The sequence below is a fragment of the Dipodomys spectabilis genome, unplaced genomic scaffold (assembly GCF_019054845.1).
Source record: "Dipodomys spectabilis isolate Male_0828 unplaced genomic scaffold, ASM1905484v1 ptg000231l, whole genome shotgun sequence".
NCBI classification, from domain to species: Eukaryota; Metazoa; Chordata; class Mammalia; order Rodentia; family Heteromyidae; genus Dipodomys; species Dipodomys spectabilis.
The window spans coordinates 2,126,787-2,152,236 of NW_024870908.1; the positions used below are offsets into that span (position 1 = coordinate 2,126,787).

Below are 25,450 nucleotides of genomic sequence, written 5' to 3' on the forward strand. Positions count from 1 at the left end.
TAATCGATTTCCCACCAGGCGCTCTTACTAATGGACCAGATTAGACACTCAAGATTTAATCTTGTTGCCATCCTGGACTCAAGCCAACCAGAGCTTCTACGTAAATGAATGAGTTTGTCCCTTTGGGAAACCACAAAATGTCTTCTTTCCTGCTCATTTCCCAAAAGAGCAGAAAAATCAAACTGATCGTATTCTGATGTGTCCATTTGTTATCTTGTCTCCTTTATTCTTATTCTCTCTCTCCTCTCTTTCTCCCCCCCACACACAAAAAGTTAGCTTCATCTGTAGAGAAGATGTGATAGTATCTCCTCCTCCATTATCATTAGGAGGTTAAAAAAACATGCACAGGACATCAAACAATGTCTAGCAACATGGTCAGTCCATGAACATCAACATCCTCTTTCCTGCTCCTCCCTTCTTTCCTTCCCCCCAGTCACCAACAGTGATGCAGAATATTTGTTCCTCATAGAAAAGTGGGGTTGAATAACTCTAGGGAACAAACCTTTGAGTCCAGGCAACACTCTATCTTCCTTTCTTTTTCCTTTCTTGCAAGTTTTGTTCCTTGTGGTCCTGGAAATGAACCCAGGTCCTCACACTTGTGAGGCAAGCGTTCTATTAACTTGACTCCTTTAACTTTTCTGTTTGTTTTTCAGATAAGATCTCTCTCCTTCATCCAGGCTAACTTCAGAACAGGATCCTCCTACCTCTACTTGTAGGTGAGCAGGATTACAGGAATGTCCCACCATGCCTAGATGTAACTTTATTTTTTGTTCGTTTGTTTCTAAGAAAATGCCAAAACATCTTAGGGGTACTTCTCTCCTCTACCACCATCACTGCGTGATTGGTTTCCTCTATTTCAGAGATTTTTCTGTTCTATTCCCCAGCATTTAGGAAGAGTGAGATTCTTATGTCACCCTGATATGTCATGGCTTTCCAGAGGTGGTACAGTTTGGTGGTAGCTTGGCAAGAAATGGCCATGTTGTGTCCTGAAGGGACAGCAGAGAAGAACCTTCGGCTGAGTGACAATAACGCAGTCCAATGGTAGCTGGACTTGTAGCTCTCAGAGCCCAATGCTAGCTCCACTGTATTCATTTACCAACCAGTAACAGAGGGACTGGAGTCCTGTTATGTGCAAGGCATTCATTAGATCCACCAGCCTCTGTCCAATCAACTCCAACAGTGATCTGTCACCACAAACCTGAGAGCCACATCTGACATGGACTGAGAGTTCTCAGTAACACTCGGCACTATTTAGTTAGGAATTTTATGTGGACAATCTCATTCACCCCCCAGAGTGTCCCCAGAAATGGGATGGTTATCATTACTGTCATCTACCAAAGAGGAAAGTGAGGTGGAGAGAGAAGAATGAATAGGTCTTTTACACAGTCCTCAAGTGTGTGTGTGTGTGTGTGTGTGTGTGTGTGTGTGTGTGTGTGTGTGTGTGTGTGTGTGTGTGTGTGTGTGTGTATCTGTGTGTAGGTGTGTCTGTATGTGTTGAATGCATGGCCTATTATCACAGCAATAATGGTCCTTATAACCAGAATAGATGCTGGCTGATACTGCTTATTTCAAAAAGGGTATCCATTTTTACATATATATGTATACATATACATATATATGTATATATTAGATGATCCATTAGAGGTTTCCTATTGATATTGATACTTTAATGCCTGAATTTGGGGCTGAAAATGCATAAGTGATTACAATGGGAAAGGCACAAAACCCAGCAGCAGAGGAACTGATCCACCCATCACACATACAGCTTCTTGGCCTGTGGTAGGCTGGGTAACGCAATAGAGAGGCAGGAGACAGAATGTAATCCCCACCCAGATAGGATCTCTTTCACCACGGGGAAAACAGGCTGCTGGTACCTTGGAAAGAAGTCCACCTACTTCACAAACTGCCTACCCTACCATACTTAAGGCACAAATGAGAGATGTCCCTCCCTCTGCTTCCATCCCTACAAGCAGCCCCAATGCATCCGCCCCCTCCCCAGCTCCTCCCTCCTGGGAAGGGAAGGCAGCCTGCCCCAGCTCCGGAGGGCTTCTTGGCTGTTTCTTCTGCCTTCTTTGCCAACCTTCCAGCTTTCCAGACCTATCGTTCTTTCTCTTTTTTTTCCTCTCTCTCTTCCCTCCCCCTCCATTTTCCTCTTTCATAAATATTTGCAAGGAGTCAGGCTGCTCTGTCTCCTAGTATTTTTCACACCTTGGCTTTGCCACCTTCAGAGTGGAGCCGATTTGGGATAAATATTTACATGTAAAAGTATGTTCCCTTGGTCCGCAGCATCCTCTACCCCCCCCCCCCCCAAAAAAAAACACTACCAATGAAGGGGAAAGATTTCAGGGGCATCGAGAAACCATGGCACAGGCACACACCCTAGTGGAGTCCAAACACCTTCTATTCCATCCCCGGTTATGGGGAAGGCGTGGATGTGGGAAGAAGCGGCTGCTTACGACAAAATTCTCACCCCTGTCATGGGTGTTTGCAAAATATGCCGAGGGACTCCAAGGCTCTGGGAGGGAGGATGTCAGTTTGGGAGGGTGTCAGTTTTCAGGGCATCACCTAACCAGCCCACGAGAGCCTCAGATGAGAGATAACAATTCCGTATTCAAACTAGTTTGGCCACAGGTTAAATATGTCCATCACATCCAATGGCCTGGCTGCACCTTCCCTTCCTCCAATCCTCTCTCTTCTAGGTGCCACGGGAAGGGCATGCCCACAGGCCTTCCTCCTGGGACTGCTGTGTCTTGTCTTCCCTGAGGTTATGTCAGCCTGAGCCACCCCAGTCCCACCAGGTCTCACGGACCATACTACCCTCACCCCAAGATGTCTGTCTTGTTCCCATCCTTCCTCAAGTCCTTACTTCTGTCTCGAGGATTTCTCACAGCCCAGTCCTCCATAACGAGAAGATACTGTTCCTGATGTGAAAGGTAGATGGACGGGGTGGCTTCAATCTCATCCAACTCTCAAAAATAACAACAAAGCATCGCCTGTTGTTCAGTATTGGTCTGGGACAACTCAGCCAAGAGTTAGTTCAGTCACGTGTTTGGCTTAGCCCTAAACATGGAGCCCTGCACGCAGGGCTCTAGAGCTCTGACCAGGAAGAACACTGTCTTGGGTTTACCCCAATTTGCTGACACAACCAGTAGGATCACTTATCTAAATCAAACACTGAATAGACAGATTGTTGTCCACACCTTGTGGGAAACTATGAAGAGAGATAGCTTAAATAAATTAACTTATTGATGACAATTAAAATGATTAATAATGAGTACTAAGAATCCCAGTTGATGGCTAATTAATAACTGCATGTGATGTGTATAAGAAATAGTATCAATGAAGAATAAACATGAACTAATGGGCATGCATATCACCTCAAGTGGAAATGTGTTGTAGACAATCTATTAAACAGAAAAGTAACTTACTAGAGACTAATTTTTTTTTAAATCAATGCCTAGGGCTGGGAATGTACATAGCTCAGTGGTAGACTGCTGGTCTCACATGCATGATGCCCAGGATTCAATCTACAGTGCCACAAACGTGAGGTAACATTAAAATTAAATAAAAACTAAAACACATTAGGCCTTCTTGGTATCACATCATGAAGCTGCACCATGAGAGGTTCAAAAGAACAATGTATTCAAAGTCAGAAAACTCGAAGCCATTAAAAAAAAAATCAATGAGGCCATTTAGGCTTCGGTGACCTCTTCATTGGCACCTGGCTTCACAGCCACAAATCGAAGGTCTGGCTCAGAGGAGAAAAACCAGCCAAGGGTGCTATGGACTTTGCTGTGCTAGAACTCTCTTCCTCCAAGGCGGCTGGTAGACCAGTAGTCTCTGCAACCTCTGGGAGCACATAAGAATTATGGACTCTCCCTGCCAGCTGCACCAGGATCTGATTTTCTTCCTTCTAACCAGACCCCACCCTGTAAAGACATCCTTGAGCCCATCACTATGTGCTGGCTCAACCTTCACCTGAATTAGGAAGTCAAGAATTACTCTCCGTTCTTGCTGGCTGTCTCCTAGCTCTGCCTACGTGGCTCTCTACTGAAACAACCCTCATTCCCTCCCTCCTTCCCTCCTTCCTTGTCTGTTCCACTTCCTTCTGGGTCTTTGGAGCTCAGCTGAAGTAAGCTTCGGGCGGTATTTCTAGGAACTGTCACTCAACTCCTGGCCCTCCCTAGGCCTCCTGGGATTCCACCTTACCCGGCTCTACCTTAAGATTGATGGGCAGCACACCTCCCCACTCCAGGCAGTGAGCTCTGGAGGACGCTGTGGGAAGCATCTACAATGTACAATGTGCAATGGGCGGCACTGTATTGGTTTCCTATGCCTGCTATATAACAAATAACAACCAGCTACATGGCTGAAAATCACAGAACTTGGTTCCACTTCTAGAAGCTAGATGGCTGAAATCAAGGACCCTCACTTGCGCTAAGTGTGTGTGTTGTACACCCACCAGGAGCCAGTGTTTGGGTCATACCCTGCATATCAACAGTTACCTCCCTTGTTCAGCAATCCTAAAGGACAGACTTCATCTTCGCTGTGTTTCAGATAGAGGAGCGAGGGTCACGGGTGGCAGAAAGCACCAGAGCCGGGATCTGAGCACCAGGCCTCTGAGCTCCATTCATTACATTCAGTACGCTTTTACAAAGGGCCTATGTGAACCAGGAATGATAGGATTCAAGACGCACGCTCTCCTAGACTGGATTTTAGACACAGATTCACCGAGGTTGGCATTTAGATCCAAAGTTAGGGTCATCTCATATTGTCTGGCAATCAGGCTGCCCCTCTACCCCTCCTCCTCCAAACACATTCCCAGCCAAACCTTCAACTACCTCCCGACTCCTTCAGCTTTGTATGTCACTCCAGCAAAGCATAAAACACAGCTCCGACAAGCCACCATGGAGTCAAAAACCATTAGAGGGAGGAACACCTCCAGAAGTGCCTAGGAACAAGTGCCCAGGGAGCTGACCTTCTTATGTGTCCTCCATCCCCTCCCCCACCCCACGCCAGGTAGAATCCACCCATAATTCTCTGGCAACCTAACAAGAGTGTCTGGAGTTCCTCAGGAATCAGCTTATGTGTGATTGAGTGAGTGATGAGTATTTTTTTTTTAAAAAATAAGGACACCCAGGCTAATACTAATGAGGTATAGTCCTAGCTTCAAGGTCACAGCCCATTGAAATAATCAACCCAAGAATATCTGCAGAGATTATCCCAAGTAGAAAGGAAAAGGGGAAAATGAAAATCTGTCTTGGAGTGCCCAGACTTGTCTGAACAAGAACTATTATTTGAACTTGGCCTATTTTGTTTCCTACAAGCACAGATAAAGACCACAGGTAGTCAGAAAGCAAGGAGTCAGGGGAGATTTGTTCATAAGAACGTCCACAGGGGAAGTAAGTTCAAGGACAACTAAAGAAAGAGCTACACTTGAAACACAGGAAGGGCTATCGGTCAGTTGATATAAACCAGTATGCTAGGTTTACCACTTACGCAGCTTAGTCTGGACATAATATGGGTTTATTATTGGTTTCATTAGTGCTTGGAGCATATGTGTTGTTAACTCCATGGATTATTACCCCTGCCACAGGAGAAAAGTGAATCAGAACAGATGTAAATAGACACACAACCAGAACGACAAAAAATGGACAGATAACATAGATGTGATGATCGTGATGATGATGATAATGATGATCAACCGATATGCAGAGGATGGGTGGATGGACCAAGAGATAAAGGGAAGTATAGGTGGATGGATGGTTAGATGGACCAATAGATAAAGGGAGGTATAGGTGAGTGGGTGGATGGATGCATGCATGGATGAATGATAGAAGGATGTGGGAAGGAGGGATGGACAGATGGGTGGAATGAAGGAAGGAAAGAAGAGTGAGGGGTGGATGATGGATGATGGAAGAAGGATGAGGCAAGGAAGAAAGGAAGGAAAGAAGGAAGAGAGGGAGGGAGGATAGGAAGAAGGGAGGGAGGGAAGGAGAGAGGGAGGGAAGAAGGGTGAGTGGGTAGATGAATGGAAAGAAAGATGAGGTAGGGAGGGAAGGAGGGCGGGAGGTAGGGAGGGAGGGAGGAAGGAAGGAAGGAAGGAAGGAAGGAAGGAAGGAAGGAAGGAAGGAAGGAAGGAAGGAAGGAAGGAAGGAAGGAAGGGTAAGTAGATGGATGGATGGATGGGAGGCTTAGCTAGATATCAATACATATTTGTGTTTACTGAGTGGGAAAAAAGTGAGATGGGGAATGAAATGTAAAATATTAAAATTCACATAAAGCAAACCTATACATAAAGATAATATATACATTGTTCAGTAAGTTTTCCATCTATATGTAAACATTAAAAAAAGATGAGGAACTAAGCAGAGAAGGTACCGCGAAGTTCATGATAATTGCCCAGTAGAAAGGGATGGCATGTAGCCCTGGGGGAGAAAAAATAAACTTCTCTATGGCACGTTCCTTCCTGGGTGGGAGCAGCAGTAAGTATTTGAAGACATTCTGAGCAGCGGGAGCCTGAATGATAATTATCTAATTCCTTGCATTTTCTGAACTATTTTGTATGTCTTCAAAATAAACTTTAATAAGGAGAAAATAAGGACTATGGGAAAACCTCGATGATGATGGCCTTAGTATTTCTGAAGTCCCTGTGCTTTTTGGAATACCAACCATTTATTTCCAGGAACATTTTAACCAACACAGGTAATCCCCCCAGAATGCCAGGCTCAAGTCCAGATTTGCGGCGTAACCTTGGGAGATGCATGGGTCTCATAAATGAATCAATAACTGCAATGAACAAAGGATAGGTGATATTGGCGATGCCTTCTAGGGTTATTCTGGGAAGAGGCTTATATCGACGGAGAATCAGATTCGTTGACTCTTTTGACTATGGCCACCCAGCTGTTTTCCCTCTTTATTTGAGGGTCTGGGCCTTTTTCCCAGTTTCTTTTGTGTTCAAGCCCTGCCTCCTCTCGTGGGTTCCAAGAACATGGCTGGGAAACCCAAATGAATGAGCCCAACGCTTTCAGGACAATTTCAGCTCCTTGGCTGGGTCCCTGGAGCAACTGAATATTCAACACATTAACTCTGACCTCTCTGTCCAAGTTCCTTTACACCCGACACCAATAATGAGCCTGAAGGCAAGTAAAACAACATTCCCTGGGGCCTCTGTGTCCATTTCCCTCCAATGAGTGCCAAGTCCAAAGAGAAGGTGCCAAGTAACTCAGGGATGCTTTGGCAAAAACCAAGATGATCCTCTTCCACCTTGGAGAGCTTGGTCACCAGTGGTCCAGACAGACACATTGCCTGGAAGGTACTATCTTTCTGACCCTCACCGTTGCTAGGCAACGGTGAGAGCCCTCTTCACCAACACACAGTAGATGTCCCATCCACACCTTGCCCCTCCTCACTATGACCAATGAAATCCTTTTCCACACAAGTTAATTGAGGCCTGAGAGCCAAGAAGATACATCCAATGAGTGGGTGTACTGTCAAGGAAGTAAGATGGGGTAAAGGTAAGAGAGACCCTAAGCTGCAATGACATGGGGTTTGACCAAAGGGATAAAGTCAGTCTTCCTACACATTCTCTGGCCCTTGCTACTGTGAGCCAGGATGCTGAGGAGGAGGCATTGTAATGCTCTCTGAAAGGAGTCACTGAACACCTTCTCCCCACATGGAGATCTCTGCAAAGGATCCAAATAGGAGATTGCATCTTGGACCAATCCAGACCCACAAATCAGGACAATGATGGGCTCGAACCATATAACTTGATCTCAAATTTACTTAAAATAACGACAAAAGAAAGAAAGGAAAAGAGAAAACCCTCACAAGTCACTGGTCCTCAGTGAGGGGGTACAGGACAGAATCAAGTGTTCACTTGCTCAGAACTGACCGCAGGGATTTCAATTCAGTCGTGTGGAATAAGGAACACGTACGCTGCAAATAATCCCCAGAAAAATATAAGGCATCCCTAGAGAGGCCTCCTAGAGCTCATGTAATGGCAAGGGTTTGGATGACTCAAAGAGGAAAAGCAGACTCTTTCCCTCCCTCCTTCCCTCCTTTCCTCTTTTCCTTCCTCCCTTCAATTCAACCACTACATATTGGATATTTCAGCTTAACTAGACACCAGATTGCTTTACAAACTTAGCAAGAACAAAAGTTTTCTTTCTGGCATCCGACTCTGACTAACCATGGGCTAAAACCAACCCACTCCCTTCAAAAACAAAAACAAACTTTACCCCCCTTTCAGGGTGGGTTTTTTTTAAAGCACTGTTGCCATCTGGGATTGTTTTTTCTGGGATTGTTTTTAGAAGACAAACGGTAATGGAAAAAGGCTGTGAAGTCACAGACCTGGCTTGGAATCCTGGATCCCACTTCCTGTGTGTCTTTAGGCACGTTCCTTACCCTCCCTGGGTCTTCAATCCCTTATCATCTCCAAATACAAAAATCAAAGGGATATCCATGGACACCAGCCTGAACAAGTGACAAATGAAGACCACCTGGCTTTACCTAACCAAGGACAACCATTTGTTTTTCTTGGCCTTTATTTTTTTCTTTCTTTCTGCTCTCTCTTGCTTCATTCATCCTTCCTTCTGAGGAACACCAGCTACCTATTTACAGAACCAAAATTTAGGGGAAGAGGATTGGGATTACCTTGAAAAATACAAGGTTGAATTTTCACCCAATTGGTAGATGAGAGATTTAAAAATGAAAAGCCACACAGGGCACAAAGGGGCTCATGCCTGTAATGCTAGCTATAGGGGAGGCTGAGAGCTGAGTTTCACAGGTTTTCCCGTTCGTGAGACTCTTCTCTCCAATTAACTAACAAAATGCCAGAAGTGGAGCTATGCTTCAAGTGCGAAGACATTAGCCTTGAACAATAAAAGCTCAGAGACAACACCCAGGCCCTGAGTTCAAGCCTCAGGACAAGGAAGGAAGGAAGGAAGGAAGGAAGGAAGGAAGGAAGGAAGGAAGGAAGGAAGGAAGGAAGGAAGGAAGGAAGGAAGGAAGGAAGGAAGGAAGGAAGGAAGGAAGGAAGGAAGGAAGGAAGGAAGGAAGGAAGGAAAGGAAGGAAGGAAGGGAAGGAGGGAGGGGGAGGGAAGGAGGGAAGGAGAGAAGGAAGGAGGGAGGGAGGAAAGGAGGAAAGGAGGGAAGGAGGGAAGGAGGGAAGGAGGGGGAGGAATAGATTGCATTAATAAAAATAAGTATAAACTAAATATAAAACAACCTAATACGTAGACATATGCTAAGAGTATGCATGTTATCTCAAAAAAAAAGAAAGGAAAACAAATAAGCAGGGAGATACCAAAAGATCCATCTCATCCACTTTACAGAAAAAGAAACCAAGGCACAGACTAGTTCAATAAGTTATCCAATGGCCTTCTACAACCAGGATTTGAACTCGGGCCACCAGGGTGCCCCATATCACCTTCTTCAAGCAAGGAAGAAGCTGCAGTAGCTTTTGCCTGCCTGGCTAAGGGGGTGAATTTCTTACAAGTTACACTTCAGCTTTGGGAGCCCAGCCTTCAATATGTCCTCAATACCTTCAAGCTCATTAGGGAAGGTGAGTAACGGTTCTAACAAGGCCTGGCCATGCAAACATCTGCTCGGGGTAAATAGATCTCCTGCCTTGTGGACGTGTGAGGGTTGGAGATTCAATGCTGTCTGTCTGGGACCCAATTCCTCAGCTCCCTAGGAGATGCACGAGGCTACTGTGTCCCTCACTACTGGTGAGCACTGGCCTTCACTACAGCTCTTGAGTTGGTTCCTTGGCCTCCCTGACCACACACACACAACCCCCCCCCCCCCACACACACACACACGCACGCACCAGAAGGCTGTCACACCAGTCACCTCTGGTTCTTGCACGGGGTGGGGGGAATGATGCTCTATCGCATACCTACGACCAAAGTTCATCTTTCTAGCTCAACATTCATCCTTTTTTTTTTGTCTCTTGCATGAAAAGCCCTTTCAGCAGGGAAAATTGCAGCTGCATTTACAGTTTCTGCACCAGTCCTATCTGGAGGGGGGGGGGGGGGCCAGGGAAAGAAGCCAAGTTCAGACAGCCACAGACGTCTTTGTGTTTTGTTCCGCTGTGGCAGAAGGGCGGTGCTGGGGGAGTGGCAAGGGGTGGGACCGGTCCAGAAAATGGCTGAGCATAGGGGAGCCAGTGTGAGCAGCTGGATGCTCACCCAGCTGCTGCCTGAGCCCTGGGCATCCCCGGCCGACAGGGCCCCGGAATGGGACTACAAGGACATTTTGATACAGTATAAAATCAAAGCCTTTGGCTTCTGGAAAAGTTGAATATAATCTTACTATCTGACCCAAAAGTTCTTCCTCTAGATATCAACTCAGGAGAAATGACAGCATATGTTCACACTCAGACCTGCATATAAACATGCTTACCAGTAGTAAAATGCTCTTAAAATGCAAAGAGCCCAAATGCTCACCACCACCACAGGTAATGGAATATTATTCACCAATGAAAAAGAAAAGTTCAATCACGCTATAGCATGCACAGATCTCCATACAGTCCAGAGAAGCTAGACACAAAAATAACCACAAGCTGTATGGCATCTTTGACACAAAATATCCAGGAAAAAGTAATCAGTGGAGATGAAGGTTAGACTAGTGGTGGGACAAGAATTTCCCCGGAAGACAGCAAGTGGAATGCTTGTGCTGCCACCTCCAGTTCCTTTAATAACTCCAAAAGAAAAGTATAAGTTAAAATGATTTGATTTTTATTCAGAATCGCAAAACGTTCATGAATACCAAATGACTCAAGACTCGGGGCAGCTAGGTCAGAGTGGCCGTCCTGAATCCTCCTGCCCCCAGGAGAAGCTTCATCTGCTTCCTTGTTCGCTGAACACTTAAGAGACAAGACTTGCCACTTTTAAAACATCTATTGTGTAAAGCAGAAATTTCACTCACAAGATAGGGGGGAAAAAATCAAACTTCAGCCGCCATAAGGCAAAAAAAAATCTAAATAAATATGAAAGAATAGGGACTGGGAAGGTGGCTCAGTGGTAGAGCGCTTGCCTTGCATGCATGAGGCCCTGGGTTCAATTCCTCAGCACCACATAAGCAGAAAAAAAAAAAGCTGGAAGTGGCGCTGTGACTCAAGTGGTAGAGCGCTAGCCTTGAGCTGAAGAGCTGAAGGACAGTGCCCAGGCCCAGAGTTCAGGCCCCACGACCGGATCCAAAAAAAAAAAAAAAAAAAAAGAAACAATAAATGAATGAGAAGAAGTGCATTTATTTCATTCCTGTGACTATGGAAATCCAAGTATATCTAGAGCCAGAAACTCAAACAACACAACTAGAACTCTCTTTCCTTCTCCATGTCTGGTTCAGCTTCTTTTTCTCCTGGGGTGGGCTTTGTTCTGGGGGAAATCCTTTCTTCCCTGGAAAGAACACAAGCTCATTGTTTGCATGGCCCTGTACATCACCTAAGAAGAATGCAATGATGTACTCTTCCTGAGTTCCAGTTGAAGTCCCCGAGAAGGCACGGATTGGTCTGTGGTAGTCACACGACTACCTCTGAGCCAATCCCTGTGACCTGAGTGATTCAGCACTCTGAGTGGCCAGGCCAGTCAAGGTCAAGGTGCTCTCTCCTTAGAGCTGAAATCTTCAGGCCAACCTTAAATAAGCTGTGTCGACTGAGGATAAACAGGATTCAGTACCAAGAAGGAAACAAAAATGTCTGACAGCCAGGATGCATCAAAGACCTAACACATGTGTCACCCTGTCACATCTTCCACAAGCACCTTGGGCAGTTTCTAGTAAATAAACTGAGGCTCAGAAAGCTCTGAACCGGTTTTCAAATGCTATTGACTTAGGAAGGGAAGGAGATTTGAGAACTTACACCAAACTTACTTCTGGGTGTAAGAATCTGATCTGGGCTGGGCTGGGCTAAGACACAGAAATGAAAAGTGTACTATCTTTGGTGCTGGTGTGTCATGATGATAACGATGTGGTGTCAGGAGGTACAGAACTTAACAGCCCAGATTAAGAAAAATGAAAACGAGTTCTAATCCCACCTCTGCAGGCTGCCAGCTGTGCAAAGATCATGCACCGGTGGTTGGGTCTAGTCCTAGGCTCAATTTCTTTGCAAGAAGCTGAAGTGGGGCAGGGCTGCAGGGGCCGAGACAAAGAGGCAGAAGGAGCAGGGTGCACGTGGGGATGGAGAGATCAAGGCACCTAGAGGAGCTAGGCAAGTGCCAACTTCAAACACCAATCCAACCATTCTAGACTTCCCGTTCAACTTGGCGTTTCCCAGCCTTGAAGTTCTGTACCCACAAGCCAGGTAGAGCCAAGTTCTCAGTCAGAGACCGGGGGGGGGGGGGGATGCAAGGGGGGCAGGGATGCTGGAGAGCCTGGAAGGATGAACCCCTGACTGCTCCCCTCCACAGCTGAGTCTGATTCCTGCCCACAGCAGGAGCCATGGCCATGCCCGGAACGAAACTGGCTGCTCCAAAAGTTCGGCTCCTTGTCTGCTGCCCTCTCATTTTCTCTCCTGAAGGCTGGCTGCCATCCTGCTGGCATGAGCCCAGTGCCCTCCCTCCTCCCATCGTCTCCCCACAACCAGGCTAATTGGGTGGCTTCAGGAAGCCCACCATGGGGGGAGATATCCCACCCCTCCCCCTCTCCTGCTGAGCAAGAAAAGGCTTTGGAAAAAAAATAGGCAGCAGAGAATGCAAAGATCTATCTTGGTAAGCAAGGGAGAGGGAGGGTGACAGACTGAAATAAGACAGGACCTGCTTGGGTCATACGTAATACCGCAGCATCCCCCGCCCGCCCACCACCACCGTAGATGCCTTTGGCCCTCAGAAGCACCAGACAGAAGGGAGGAGCTCAGTTCCTTTCCTAGCTGTACATTCCCATGGAACATTTCAAACTCTTAATAATACAAGGGAGGCCTGAGCAGGGAAGAAAGGGAACAATCATAGGAACTAGCTTCCATCTAGCACCTGAGTGTTTATGATGTTTAATAATGTTATGTTTTTCACGGTGCTGGAGACCCAACCCAGAGCTTCATACAAGTGATCTAGTATCGAGCTGACACAGCCAGCTTGATACATTTTAATTGTTACTACTTGTACTTGATAGTTAACACCACTCCTGTCCTAATCAATCTAGATCTTTACAACAGCCCTACAAAGGTGTACGTATGCCCAGCTTACTGATTTTTTTTTCTTTAAAGAATTGATGCTGAGGGCTGGGAATGTGGCTCCGTGGTAGAGTGTTTGCCTAGCATGCATGAAGTCCTGGGCTCCATTCCTCAGTACCACATATACAGAAAGAGCCAGAAGTGGTGCTGTGGCTTAAGTGGTAGAGCAAAAGAAGCTCAGGGACAGCTTCCAGGCCCTGAGTTCAAGCCTCAGGACAAGGAAGGAAGAAAGAAAGAAAGAAAGAAAGAAAGAAAGAAAGAAAGAAAGAAAGAAAGAAAGAAAGAAAGAAAGAAAGAAAGAAAGAAAGAAAGAAAGAAAGAAAGAAAGAAAGAAAGAAAGAAAGAAAGAAAGAAAGAAAGAAAGAAAGAAAGAAAGAAAGAAGAAAGAAGAAAGAGAGAGAGAGAGAGAAAGGGAGAAAGAGAGACAGAGAGAGAGAAAGAAAGAAAGAAAGAAAGAATTGATGCTGATTTTGTTAGGCTATCATGATGGCATATCTGTTAAGTAATGTAGTAGAAAAACAAATTGAAGCCCCTTATTTTTTAAATTTATTGATATATACATACATATATGTGGTATATACATATATACATATGTATATATACACATACACACATATTTATACATATATGTACACACACACACACACACACACACACACACACACACACACACATATATCTTCTGTTGTAATAGATTTCTGACCATACACCAGTGGTTCATGCCTATAATCCTAATAAAGAGGCTGAGATCTGAGGATTACAGTTCAAAACCACAGACCAATTGTAGACCAAACTGCAGACCAATGCAAGAGACGCTTAATCTCCATCCAGTTGACCATCAAAAAGCCAGAAGCAGAGCTGCGGCACAATGGTAGAGCCCTAGCCTTGAGCGAGAAAGATGAGCAAGAGTGCGAGGCCTAGGAGTTCGAGCACATGTGTGTGCTCACACACAGAATAGATTACTGGGTGTCAATGAATCATTCATCAATTATCCTAGCTCCAACATGCCTCAAATTCCCCTTGCACCCCATTTTCACTGTCAGAATTCCCCATCTCCAGCCAGAGGCAAGCACGAATCTGTTTTCTCTCTGCAGAGTTGCCTTGTCTTTCCGGTTCATTGTAGAGCCGGGCCACCATGTCAAGTGCACACCTGCCTTCTTTCACGTAGCACGCTGTTGGTGAGATGAGCCCCAGCGAGACAGGTATTCAGCTTCCGCAAGCTTTTAAACCCTTGAATTATGTGCCAGTATACAGAGATACCACTGATCACTTATGCATTTGCTGATTGATTGACATCTCCGTTGCCTCTACCTTGGAGCTATGATGAATAATGTGTGTATGAATATTCATGAACATGTCTCTGTGTGAACATATGTTTTCGTTTCTCTCGGGCAGATTCCTTAGAGGGAAAATTGCTGGGTGGTATAGTAAGTTTCTATTTAACAGTTTAAGGAACTTCCAAAACTGTTTTTCCAAAGCTGCTGTACCATTTTTACCTTCCCACCCAAGCCCATCCCATTAAATACTACTACACTCCGACCTTGAAACCAAACTTGACGAGCTAGCATCGAGAACAGGGAAACTGGACGTGTGAGTTGATATGGAGATGAAGGCAACAGGCTTTAACACCCCCAGCGAGAGGGAAAGATACGGATAGTCAAGAAGCCTGGCTTCAAGAGCAAGGTAGAGAAGGGCCAGTCGAAGAACCACAATGCTCTTGTGCAAAGCCCCAAGCAGCCTCTGAAGTGCGGGTCCTTGGGGCTATCCCAGAGTTCTGGAAATCTTTAGTTGTCCTGGAGATCCTGAGTTGATAGCTTCATGAGGTCAGGAGACAGAGTATTAGAATGATTCATGGTTCCCTCAAGGGCTTGTCAACACTGACAAAGAAACCTCAGTAAGGGAGAAAACATGGCCGTCAATGCAATTGTCCAAAACAACCCTATCACAAGGATTCTCACACACCCTGGGGAGACGAGGAATGTCCAGGCAGGAGAAGAGCTTTTTTAAAAGTCCTGTATGTAGCCGGTGCTGGTGGCTCACACCTGTAATCCTAGCTACTCAGGAGGCTGAGATCTGAGGATCACAGTTTGAAGCCATCCCGGGCAGGAAACTCCATGAGATTCTTATCTCCAATAAACTAGTCACAAAAGCTGAAAGTGGTGCTGTGGCTCAAGTGGTAGAGCACTAGCCTTGAGCACAGAGAGGCTCAGAGACAGAGCCCAGGCACTGAGTTCAAGCCCGCGGAATGGCAAAAAGTCCTGTATATGAAAACAAGAATAAGAGCCAGAATATATGGGTGGGTGGGGTTTCTGTGACCCAATCTGAACCACGTTTGGGAGCCCAGCTGATCTTTATTTTTTTTTTAATTTGTCGGTCGTGGGGCTCGAACTCAGGACCTGGGTGCTGTCCCTGAACTTTTGTGCTCAATACTAACACTCTACCACTTTTGAGCCACAGATCCACTTCTGGTTTTCTGGTGGTCCACTGGAAATAATAGTCTCACACACTTTCTTGCCCGAGTTGGCTTCGATCCTCTGTCCTCAGATCTCAGCCTCCTGAGGATGACGGGCGTGAGCCACCAGCCGCTGGCTTCACTTGAGACTCTTCCAGTTCTGCCTTCTCTTTTGCCACTGGCTTCTTTCCCATTCGCCCTCCTCCTTCCTGATTCACTGAGGTGAATCCTGCCTGTGGGACAACAAGAATATTCTATGACCTCAAATGTGCAATAATTCACCTCAGTATCGTTACCCTCTATGCATAACCAAAATTCTATAAATCTGGCTTGCTGGAAGAAGATAAACCATCAAACTCATGCCAACAGAAGAAGTTTGAGATGGGGGGCTTTGAGCCTCTGCCAGGAGAGGATCATTGATAAAGTTCTAGAAGAGGATCTTCCTCAATGTCCAGCAAAGGCTTTGCATCCACCATATCTGAGCTCCAGGCCTTGCTCTACCCATAACAAGTCACAGAACTTCCAAAATACCTTGTTTTATCTCTACCTCCATTTCCACATGATACCAACCAGCAAAGCTCCTTGCATGCTATTAGAAGGACTCAAAGATGTGTTCTCCAGCAGAGTCATGCTTTGAGCAGTATGGAGGTTCCTCAAAAAATTAAAACAGAACTACCAACAATTCCACTCCGGTGCATTTGCCAAAAAGATTACAAACCAGAATTTCAGTAAAGCCACCAGCACAACCATGTTTGTTGCAGCACTATCATTATAGGCAGGGTATGGAATCAGACCAAATGCCTCTCAATGGATGAACGGATCAAGAAACTGTGGTATATATACACAATGGAATTTTACCCAACCATTAGAGAGAATGATCTTGTACTATTTGTAAAGTAATGGAAAGACTTGGGAAAAATTATGTCAAATCAATCAGGCTCGGAGAGACAAATGATCCATGTTTTCCCTTATATGTAGAAGCTAGAGTAGCTTATGAATCCATAAGTAAATATGTCAGGTGGTCTGCAAATGTACACAAATGTATTAACTGAAATATGGTCAATCTAAGGGACTTTCTTTAGAAAGTCAAACTCAAAGTTCAGCAAAATACAACACCAGGAAGCAGGTACTAGAAAAGGGTAGGGTTGGGACAAGGGGAAAAGGATAGAAGAATGAAGAGGAGAAGAGGGAGAAAATGCTGACAAGATTCCAATGTATATCCTACAAAATTAAGAAGCGTGGGGGAGGGGGAGGGATGGGTGAGAATGTTGACAGGAGTGATATTGATCAAAATCATTCATAAACTGCTTTGTTAAATGGCAACTCCTTCGTACAACTACCTAAATAATAAAAAGGGGAAAAATTACAGTGTAGAGATTTTAAAAGGATAGAACAGGCATTGCTCGATGAACAGTCCATCCGGACTTGTCACCGTCTGCCAACCCATGAATCTTCCTCTGGCAAGAACAAAAATCTCCCCCAAGTTCAAGGAGCAACTTATCCTTTAAAATAAGATAACTTCCAACCCAAGCAAGATCATTATTATTTTCTTTCTCCTAAGCAGTGACAGAACTGGATGCCACATATTGATTAGGGATTAAAGATGACAAAATGAGTCTCAGAGAGTGAATTCTACCCAAACTTCAAGGTGAGTGAATGATGCACCAGAGTGAAGGGGGCGGGGGGAGAAGGGGAGGGGGAGAAGAGGGCCAAGAAAGACAGAAGGCTAGAAATAAATTACAACATCATAGAAGAAATGTTTCCAGACCATTTCTCTGACTTTGCCATGTAATCCAATTGCCCATAAAAAGCTACCACAGGGCCTAAGATGGGGCAGATGGATGGTCTGTTCTCTCCCTGCCCCTGAGCATCTCAGAGGTGCTGCAGAAGCTCTGAGGTGGGGACCGCCTCCAGAAATGAAAACCACCCCAACATCACAGGAGGGCAGAGAGACCTGCCAGAGAGGAAGAGAGTCACCTCCTTGAGGCCCACCAAAGTAACAGCCTCCTTCCGAAGGCTGCCCTGCCTGCCTCATGCCCGGGAGTTGAGTTGTGCCATCTGCCAGGGGTTCAGAGTTAACACACACGAGGAATCAGAACCCGCCAGAACTCAGAGCAGACTCACAGGATTGTGAGGCCAGGCGAAGGTTTGGGGATGGAAGCTGGTGGAATCGGAAATGGCCGAGGGGAGATCTCCTTCTGACCTAGAGCCCCAACGTCAGCAGAGCTGCACACACACACACGCCTGATGAGCTGATGGGGGGTGCTGGGGGAAGCTGGGAGCGGGCCCCAGACCTTGGGAGAGGGAGGCTGCCACCCCATATTTCATCTAGATCCTGGAGTGGCAGGATTCTCCCGATGTTTCAAGAGAAGTTCCAAGTCTGGAATTTAAAGTAGAACCCTTTAAATAAAATATACTTTTTAAATTTTCTGTGATTTTTGGTGTATATATGTATGTATGTATATATATGTGTATATATATATATATATATATATATATATATATATATATATAAATCTTTAAGTAGTTGTGCAGTAGGGTTTCAGTCTGGCAGTGTGCAATGTAACCCAATCAGGGACACCCCTTCCAGCAACCTCTCCTCCCAATCTTTGTAGTCTTAGGATCTCTCGGTCAGTTGACTTTTCCCCTGTTTAACTTCCCATCAGCCAACAGTGTTCCCAACTATCAGAATCATATGATCAAAAAGGCAAACGGGGAAGTGTTGGTGCACATGGGGGGGTGGCGAGGGCGGAGAGGGGGAAGGAGACTCCCAGCACTCTGCTAAGTGGGACATAAATTACTTCTGCCACTATGAAAAACAGTGTGGAGATCCCTCAAAAACTAAAAAAAGAATTGCCGTAGGATCCAGCCATCCTCTCAGCAAAGGAGCAAGGAACTTTCTGAATTTCAAAAGCCAGTTTGTTAAAAACAGTTTTATATGCATACACACACACACACACACACACACACACACACATATGTGTGTGTGTATATATATAATATGGGTGTGTATATATATATATATGTAGATAGATACAGACATACACACACACACACACACACACACACACACACATATCCCAAATCCTTGAATTCCATAAATTAGGTATGTATTTGCTGAAAAGGCACTGCAGGGAGTGTGTGTGTGTGTGTGCGCGCCTGTGCATCAAAAATTATCATGCCACCCAAGCAAACCACGATAGCTAGCTGCCCAGATTGGCCTGAGGGCTCCAATTCTGCAGCCCAGCACTAGCCAGTATGTCTCTGTTGGTTTTGTAAGCAGTGGTTTGTTGGTGGTTTCGTTTGATTCTAGCCCTAGTGAGATAGCTGATGAATTTAAATATATATATATATTTAAATATATATATATATATACATATATATATATATGGTCTGTAATCTGAGGTTCCAACACACACACACACACACACACACACACACACACACACACACACACACACACGGTGAGATAATTGCCATCTCAAAACCAATCACCTTACACGGTCACCCTTTTCTCCCATCTCTGAGAACACATAAAGAGTTTCTGTCTTGGCATGCTTCCAGTGATAGTACTATACAGTATTATTAACTACAGTCACATGGTGGTAGAGCAGATCCCCGGAACTCATTCAACCTGTATCACTGATATTCAGTACTGACTGGCCCGTTGCTCTCTTCTCCTCTCCGCTTGGTCCATGGTAACGTGGAAAAAAACCATAGTGGGGGGGGGGGGGGGGTCTGTGTTAGGTAACTATGCAAGCCAGCCATTAAAAAAAGGGTAGGGGAGCAGCAGTTTTACTTACATGTGGAACCTAATTAGCATTTTTCTCAGGAGAACTGTGTTACTATCTCTCATAGGGTGAAACTTCCAGGAGGCAAGAGTAAAGGGCAGAGGTACACGGGTACTTGTACACATCCATGCATGTGTGTGTGCGTCTGTGTGTATACACGCTCATCATTTCCCATCAACCTACATGAACTTCCCAGCAAACTGTCTGCAAAGGGCTTGCAGGTGGATACACCAGGCTCGGTGGAACGCACAGTCCCCATCACCACTCCTCTCCTGGCAGGAGCAACAACGGAGCACCAAACCAGCCGTAGATGACAAGTTAATGAATGGATGCGGCAGCGTTCCAGTAACATTTTATTTACGAAAACGGGCAGCAGCTAGATTTGGCCCGAGGGCCAACCCCAGATCTAGAACGCTGGCTGACAAACACTAAGTCCTCAGTCAATGTTTGTTAAATATATTCGGCAGCCTTTAACGTCAGGCTCCTGACATGTACAAACCCTTGTCTGTTAGCTAACGATCTGTCCTTTAGATGGTGGTGGTGGTGTTTTCTTTAGAGCCATTCCATGCCACAGATGACAAAAGTGAGGCCCAGAGAGGAAAGACTACTGTCCAAGATCTCAGAGCTAGGGGAGACTGAGTCAGACTGACAACAGCAGGGCGTGTGCTGACTCTGGGGCTGGCCAGCCTCCCAGTGGTTACACCTGACTCCTGGTTGAGCCTTTTCCCCCAGGCAGTGCCATCCTCATGCACAGAGAAGCCAAGATAGGTGGTCGGTGTGCATCAAGCCCTGAGCAACCTCCAGAAATGCTCGAATCCTTGGGGTTAATTGCAGGTGACACTTTCTCCAGAGTCCCTTCCTTTCCAGCTACAGCTTGGAAGTGCCATCTGTTATCTCCCAAGGAGAAAAGTCACCTTCCATTTACTGGCAAAGAGTAAGATTCCAAACTCCAGTATGGAGGTGAGGCAGGGTAGTTCACTTTTGTAATCCAAGCCACTCAAAGGACAGAGACGGGAGGGTGGTGGGCTTGAGGCCAGTCTGGGCAAAAAAAAAAAAAAAAGCTCAAAATGCTATTTGGAAAAAACACACAAACTAAAAGCCAAAGCACTGGAAGTATGGCTCAAGTTACATAGGAGGCCTTAAATTCAATCTCCAGAAAAGAGTCTTGGAGCCAGAGTGGAGAGTGGGGTGGAGAAGCATTTGCCCAGCTTAGGCAGGGTCCTGGGTTCCAACTCCAGCACTGCAAAATAAATGTAAAAAAAAAAAAAAGTGCTAAGAAGGATCTCTGCACAGTGGCACACAAGAAAGTATGGGCAAGAGAGTCCAATGTGGAACTCAGGTGAGGACAAGGGACCGTCTCAGATGGGGACAAGTCTGTGGTCTTCATGGGACACTCAAAGCAGCCAGGGGGTGGGCAGGGTCTGCGCCTGATGAGTTCTCCGGGAATCTGATTTCTGTGACAGGGTCTGCCTGGACCCCAGGCAGCCGTTCGTAGGAAAATTGGGGCTCCGTGAAAGGCCTTTGGGAATCTACAAGGCCGCCAATTGGACAGTTACAACTCTTCCCAAATTTTACCTGCTTAAAACATCCTCTGTCCGCTGTACCTACCTTCCCTCCTTCCTTCCCTTCTCTCCTTCCTTCCCTCCTTCCCTCTGTCCTTCCTTCTTTCCTTTCTTCCTGTTTGTTTGCAGTACTGAGGATTCAACTCATAGCCTAGCCAAGTATTCTACACATTGAGCCGCCCCTCAGTCCTTCTGCCTTTAGCCTATTTATCAGACAGGGGCTTGCATTATTGCCTAAGCCAACCTTGAACCACAATCCTCCAGCTCCAGAGCAGCTGGGACCACAGGTGTGCACCACATGCCTTGTATTTTCTTAATATTTGTCTAGGCTGTTCCTCTCATCTATACGGGTCTTAAGGCATGGAGTTGGTCTCTGCGCAGCTCAGGGCCTTGACTGAGTTGGTGCTCAGTGAATACACAAGCCTCTGTATATTTCGTGGTAACTCTAAGATGGGCCTTCCCTGGGCACTTGAAGGGACCCTCACTGAATCCTCTTTAGGCAGTCTATGGCACAGATAGGATTAGATATGAGAACTGAGATTCAACAAGAAGGAAGTGGTTCCCTGAAAGTCACCCAGCTAATAATACTCAGCAAAGCCTAGATTCACACCGAAGGGTTCAAAACAGTTCTCCTTGTGACAACACATGATCCCTGACACACGCAGCTGGTGTCATGTAGAAAACTTGTGAAAAACCTGATTGCTCAGCCCCTGTGTCCAAGCTCATGAATTCATCAGAACCTCTCAGTGGGCTGGCCAGCCGTCCGGAATCCTTCAGGGGACTTCTAAAGCGTGTTTCAAGTTCAAGGACCATTATACTTGAAGTTTATTGCATTGCAGACTCATTCGCTATTTATGAAGTATGCACTCAGATTTACACATGTGCAAGGAGACCATCGTGAGCTCTTGCCTTCATGGATCTCACCGTGCTGGGTTTGGAGAACGAATATCACATCTGCCATTCACAGACACCCAAGGCCCTCCCCCACATCATTCAGATGTGCCAGCCCTGCGGAATGCAAGGATTCACCAGCATAGAAAGGCAGCGGCAAAGACACCCACTGCCCAGCTTCCTTGGCTTACCTAGAAAGCATAAAGCAGAGCTGTGTGTGGCAGGCTAATGGTTCAGGTTGTTCTCAAAACAGAATAAGAATGAACATGTCTCAAATTAGCCCCAGCCAGACGACTCCTGAGAAACAGTTTCCACACTGTATGGTCACACACAGCGGTGTGGCAGAAAATACTGCTCTCCTCTCCTTCAAAGAAGCATTTGACAAACCCAGCAAGAGGGCAAAAGAGGACAAGGGGAAGACTATATACTTACATACTCATTATTAAGGACATATGGCTCACTACACAGTATTCTGTCTCTCCTATGTGTTTGTGTTTAATAACACTTTTTTTTTTGCAGGATTTGAACTCAGGAAAGTCCTTTTGTACTCTTACACACTGAAATTATTATCTTTTTTAGAGGAATCAGTCAAGAGTCAGAGAGTCTTGAGAGACTTACCCAAAGATCCCTAGCTAGTAAGAAACAAAGTTTAAGAGCCAAGCATGGTGGTATATGCCTGTAATCACAGCCACTTGGGAAACAGCCTATTATGGAAAAACCACAAGAAACAAGCTCCTATCTGAAAAAAAACAAAAACACTAAACTAAACTCAAAGGGACTGGGGTGTAGCTCAAGTGATAAAGTATTTGTTTAACAAGTACAAGGTCCTGAGTTCAATTCTGAGTAAGAAAGAAGGGGAGGAAGGAGGAAGGTAAGAGGAGGGAGGGAGGGAGAGAGGGAGGCAGGCAGGCAGGCAGAGGAGGAGGGGACGTAAGCAGAAGAGAGAGAGAAAGAAAAAAAGAGAAAAGAAAACAGGAACTTGAAATCAACTTCCACTATATAATACTTTATCCCTCATTACACCCCAAAACAAGCCAATTAGGAGATGTTCCAGAAAAGTCCTTCACCAAGGAAAATATACTTCATCTTCAATTTCAAAAGTATAAATCTCACTTAACAGGGGAACTGGCCTGTTAGGTGATGCTGAGACTTTTTGGAATTAACGTTGTCTTTCCCTCTAGCTTCTAGAAAACCATGTACATGGTTTTGAGGGGTTTTTCCCCCTATTTTAAGCACTGTTACAACCAGAACAGTCAAAGTGAATTAGTTGGGGGGGGGGGGGGAATGGTAGATTTTTTTTTCATTTTTGCCTAGTCATGTGTAAACAAGATCTATTAAAATAATTAAATGCAAATTCAGTAATTTCCGCAACATTTAACTCAAAAACAGCAGTCGTTTTTTTTTTTTTTTTTTAATAAGAATGGGTATATTTAGTACTAAATTGGCTCTCGGCTTACTTCTTTATCTAATGGCCTTTGAAGGTCTTTTTTCCAAGGATGAGAAGTGCTGGGAATATTTTGTCAACTGCTCTAAAGGGAGAGGTGGGAAGGAAAAAAAAAAAAAAAAAGTATCTTCTACCCTCACCAGAAAGCAAAGAAGCAGAACTGCAGGGGGAGGGGAGGGGGTAGACTCTGACATCCTTCATTGTCTCTCTTCTCCAGTGACAATGACAATCTTTTCTTCCCCAGGATCTCTTTCTGCTGGACAAAGAGAGAATGGAAAAATACAAAGATGCCAGGACCCCAGCAACCTCCTTGAGATGGGAGAGAGAGAATGTGTGTGTGTGTTCCAGACCAACACGCACAGCCAGGCTCTGATCCACTGGGGCACTCCTTCCTTGGGTGTGGCCTGGAGATGGGCAGAGGGATGGAGAAGGCAGACAGACAAGGGAGGACCCAGCCCGAAGAGAAGAGCCGAGTCACGCCTCTTCAGTCCTACAGCGGTGTCTCCCTAGGCCAGAGAGAGGATCTCTGAGTCAGCAGCCGCTTCCTGAACTAGGTTACCCTGGCAGTATTTATAACCCCCGTGGTACTGTGAGGTTCAGAGAAGTCATGATCTGTCAAGATGCAGTGGCATGCAAAAGGAAAAAGTTGGGGAGGCTCAGGAAGGAAAATACCCAAAGTCCCAAGCATGCTCCAAGCATGCGTGAGCATCGGAGCAGGGAGAGGATACAGGCCTGGGAAGAGCAGCAACCCAAGGGCAAATGGGATACCCTACTCCCCCTGGCTTCCCATCGTGTCCTCAGATTTATCATTTATCATCTTCTCCCGTAAACATCCCGCCTTGGATTTTCACAGCTAAGTGGTTCTTTGTAGGTCTTCATCTGAAATTCATGGCAGCTAATGTTCACCGATCCTCACCTTACATGGGATCCTCATCCCAAAATAGGAATTTTTCTTGGAGCTGGGCACCAGTGGCTCACGTCTGTAATCCTAGCTACCAAGGAGGCTGACATCTGATGAACCCAGTTCAAAACCAGCCCTGGTAGGAAAATTCTGGCCCATGAGACTCTTATCTACAATTAACCACCAGAAAACTGGAAATGGCACTGTGGCTGCTCACAGTGGTAGAGCCCTAGCCTTAAGCAGAATAGCTCAGGGACAGCGCCCAGGCCTAGAGCTGGTTCAAGTCCCATGACTGATAAAATAAATAAATAAATAAAAAAAAGAATTGTTCTGGGAAGTGGCCACACATCACCTGACTAATATTCATATAATTTTACCAGAAACTTGTCATTTTATGCACTAGCTACTTAATCCTATCTGTAGCACAGAAAAATGAGTATTATTACCCTGACTTTCTAGACAAACAAACCAAAACCCAGGAACCGGAAACACAAGACCAAGGCTGCCCAGCTCCTGAGCGGCAGAGGGAAACCCCAAATTGGGTCACTTGTATTTTTTTTTAATTAGGTTATCTTCAGCAAAAGTTCTTCTCTTCTGCATTTGGGGATCACATTTTATTTTTATCCAGGCCTGGATAAACAGGGAGAGCTACTCGAATTAAACAGAACGAAGAATGGTTTTGAAAGCTCCAATCCCCCAAACTTGAGTATCATGACCTTAATGTTAACTGCCTCCTCTTCCCCCGCACCCCCCCAAAAGGAATGTATATGGTGAAGCCTGATTCCCAAGTGTACTAATGTGAGGTTATGAGGGTGGAGCTCTTGTAGGTAGGCAGGAGCCTGCTGGTCATTTTCTTAGGCAGGTGAAGACCACAGCACAAAGCAGCAGCTCTACAAAGAGAGAAGTGAGCCCTCACCACAGCATTCTCCGGAACTACGAGACGCAAATATTAAGTTATACCGTCTATGATGTTTTTGTGACGCCTCCAGGAATTATCCAACTAGTATGGGACAGTAATCAGTCACTGCCAAGCACTCACTGGAAAGTCTGGTAAAAAGATGACACAAGGAAAAGCACCTCCCCACTTGCCACGCCAACACCCCCCACACACCCCATTTCTCAGTTTTGCGTCGAGGAAGTCCTCCTCACCCCCCCCACCCCCGTCTGTGGTCTTGCTATAACTGGAAATCACCAAGTCCCACCTTCCGCTGACTGAGTCAGCATTCCACCACTGTGACAGA

General features: G+C 45.6%; 1 protein-coding gene across 2 annotated transcripts in view; it reads right to left on the minus strand.

Annotated features, from left to right (window-relative positions):
* Positions 1-25,450, minus strand: part of Shisa9 (shisa family member 9) — a 190,716-nt gene that overhangs the window by 64,159 nt on the left and 101,107 nt on the right. The gene's annotated exons all lie outside the window — the stretch shown is intronic.